The sequence below is a fragment of the Anguilla anguilla genome, chromosome 5, assembly GCF_013347855.1.
Source record: "Anguilla anguilla isolate fAngAng1 chromosome 5, fAngAng1.pri, whole genome shotgun sequence".
NCBI lineage: Eukaryota > Metazoa > Chordata > Actinopteri > Anguilliformes > Anguillidae > Anguilla > Anguilla anguilla.
In genome coordinates, this window is record NC_049205.1 from 59006831 (window position 1) to 59010199 (window position 3369).

The following is a 3369-nucleotide window of genomic DNA, read 5'->3' on the forward strand; positions in this document are numbered from 1 at the left end:
TCTTTTTCCAGGCCATTTTCTTTTTTTTTCCCGCTTGCATTTTTGGCTTCACTCTAAATAGGAAAACAGGGAGAGAGTAATGGTGCAGCGGGTCACTGTGTGCGTTGCACTGACTCTAATGACTGCGTCCATCAGCCTCATAGGCGATGGCAGGGGTGGCGTGGGGAACGTGAGAGAGAGAGAGGGCGGGAGAGATAAAGAGAGAGAGAGAGAGAGAGAGAGAGAGATGTCGTAAAACTCTCTCTCTCTCTCCCTCCCTCTCTCTCTCTCTCTCTCTCTCTCAAGCTCACAGCGCACCTTCACCCAGACCAAACACACGTGTCAGGGTGAGGGAGACTTATATAATTTCTGAATCCTATTTACTTTCGTTGTTAACCATGATTCGTTCAATGTATTGAAACTGCTTCCATGCAGTCCTCAGTTCACTGTACTCAGACACTAGCGCAGCCAATATAGCATGTGTAAGCATTGGTGGTTCAGTGGTAGAATTCTCGCCTGCCACGCGGGAGGCCCGGGTTCGATTCCCGGCCAATGCAGCGCAACCTTTTAGTGACTGTGTAAGAGTGAGATGGGCATGTAACGTGCTAGGGCACTGCTGCTGTACCATTGAGCAAGAGACTTAACGTGAATCACTGCAGCATACGTCCAGCTGCATAAATGGATACAGAGTAGAAATGCAGGAGCTCTGAAAGTGGCTATGGTTAAGAATGTCAGCTAAATGCATATAATGTGATTTAATATCCTTCTCATTTCAGGGTTGGGTTCATGATAGTGAGAAAGGGACGGAGAGAGAAGTACGACGTAAAAAAATAACCACTAATTTCAAGCTGTTCCAGAGAGAGTTTGGTCTTTCTTTGCCTGTGATGTAATGTAATATCCATCACGTTTCATGGTTTGTATTCATGAAAGGGAGGGAGGGATAAAGAGTGAGAGGGGAGGGAGATAGAGTGTACAAAATAACCACAAATTTCAAGCACAATTAGGTGCTGCATGTGCTGCTGTGCTTACTTTGCCATCTGCCATGTGTAACATGGGGCCTCCAGGCCTTAGAGTTCAGCAAGCCACTCATTCCAAAGCCTCTAAGAAGTCTATGGCCAAGCGCAGGCCAGTCCATGGGGCATGCTGGGATATGTAGTCCCCAGGTCATGGCCATGAGGTAGGAATGACAGAAGACAAAGTGCGGGATATCGGACCGTATGAATACCGCTGTCAGTCGAGAATGAATGGAACCAGCTCTGTGACCAAGCTGAGAAAAAAAATCAATGCTTCATAATGGGAGGTTTCAGGGGTTAGCCCTGCATGTTCGTGTTAACAAGACTATTGACTGACTTAATGCTCCAAAGTTGGGGCCTCCTGCTACAAGAGGAAGGCCGCTGTGACTCGTGCAGTTAAGCTCATGTCAAACATGCTATGTCTGGTATTCACCTCTGGGCAAATGGCAGTCAGGTTAAAGAAGCAACACAGACTCCATAGTTTAATCCTCTTACTGTTATTGTACTTGTCATTGTGATGTCACAGCCAATCAACTGAAAAAATGTTTGTGACCTGACAAGAATGATGTCATAATGCTTAGGTCACCTCAGCACGTTTATAAATGTGTTATTACACAGGCGTTGCGTACTTATGCCAGTTATTACTCGAACATTCAGACCGTTAAACATAAAGTACTCTGGGAAAGAAAACATGTCACCTAAATAAAATTAAACTCTGTGAAAATTATTTTCGTTGAGTGTTATATAAAATAACATTAAATTAGCTTCATTTGGATACATAAAGATAAATGTTCTCTGTAGATTTAATCTTCATTGCTCAGTGAAACCAGATGATTATGTTATAAGTCTACTTTCACAACAATGGATAATAGATCAGTGAGTAATGCGCTTACTGCTTGTCACTGTTTCCATTCAAAGATGGATTATATGGGTTTGTTCTTCTTCTTTAATATTTATTACATTCTGTATTATGAGTATGATGTGCTACTGAATTCAAGATGCTGTTTTTCTATTTTAAAGTAATCAAACAAATGTTTCATCAGGAAGAGAAAACCTGCATTCAAAACTGCCTGCAACCATGAATAATTGATAGGATTCTAACTGCATTTTAAAGTCAAGCTGCTCAATTCACAGAGATCTGGGAATCTTCTTGAACAACGACACTGTCATAGACACACATGCTTGCCACTCAATATTGTAACCAATACTAATTTCATATTTAATTTATTATAATTTACAGGAGGCCCTTAGAGCCAATTAATCGTTCAAATCTACAACACTACATAAAGACAAATTAGAGGAGGTTCATTTCAAAGAGTTCCAGAATCTGGAACCAGCAGCCATAGTAACGGATTTTATTATAGACTAATAAGACTACAACTCCTAGCATTCCTTCCATCCTCCGGTTATCTTAACAACAGGGGTCTCCAGGGCTTCTGAAAATCCACTGAAACTGCACCGGACTTGGTCGCCGATCCGAACAGATTTTCTGGAAGTCCGTCAGATTAGAACGTGTCAGCGTCAACAGAAGGGAGACGGAACTGTCACATTTCAGAATATGGAGCTGGCCATCTGGGTGGCCCATAATCACATCCGTGGCAGTGCCAGCACAGAGCGCTGTAGTCAGTTGGGTCTCTCATGCGATGCGCCATTTGTGTTTTTTTTTCCTTCTGTCTGAAGGTCACCCAGGCACTTATTCACCTGGCAGAAATCCCCGCTTCCTGCTACCGTAACTCGTGCCTCCGCAGCGTCTGATTTAAGCTTTTGTTACCCCCCCCCCCCCATTGATTCCTCTTTGCCCCGCCCCCCACCGCCCCCCCCCGCTTCCCCAGCACTGCAAGCGTGGACGCTGGCACACGGAGGGAACCAGCCCAGCTCCGGCTAACCCGCTGCAATATCAGACGCGGAGGCAGTGCAGATGTCATTTGTTTTTGTTTTTTTTCTCGATGGCCGTTTCAAAAGAATAATTGCAGCAACACGGACGCGGTCGATACGATGGATTTTTTTTTTTGCTCTCGGGTACAGCGTGTGCGTGCGCCCCGCCTAAAGGGGGGGGGGGAGGGGGGGGTTGGGGGGGGTTGCCGTGGCCCGAAAGCTGATGGAAAAGGATGCCGTTCTGGGGATGTCGGCTGGGGGGACGGCCCCCCGTCATTGGTTGGATTTCTGACTCCCCGGCCCCCCATTGGCCACGGGCTCGGGGTGAATGCGCGGCCAGGTTCTTGTCTGTTCCTCTCCCCTTGGTGGGGGAAATGAGTCACTGCACTCGAGTCAACTCATTTAAGGTGAAAGAGAGAGAGAGAGAGAGAGAGAGAGAGAAAAGATGGTGTCAGTTCCTCCGCAGGCTGAATGACTGAAACAGTGAGAGAGTTTAAATATG

At 45.8% G+C, this 3369-nt stretch overlaps 1 non-coding gene across 1 annotated transcript; it reads left to right on the top strand.

The window, feature by feature from the left end:
• The first annotated feature begins 465 nt into the window (after positions 1-465).
• On the top strand, positions 466-536 carry trnag-gcc. The gene has a single exon. It is a non-coding gene; the product is annotated as a tRNA-Gly (tRNA).
• The last annotated feature ends 2833 nt before the right edge of the window (positions 537-3369 follow it).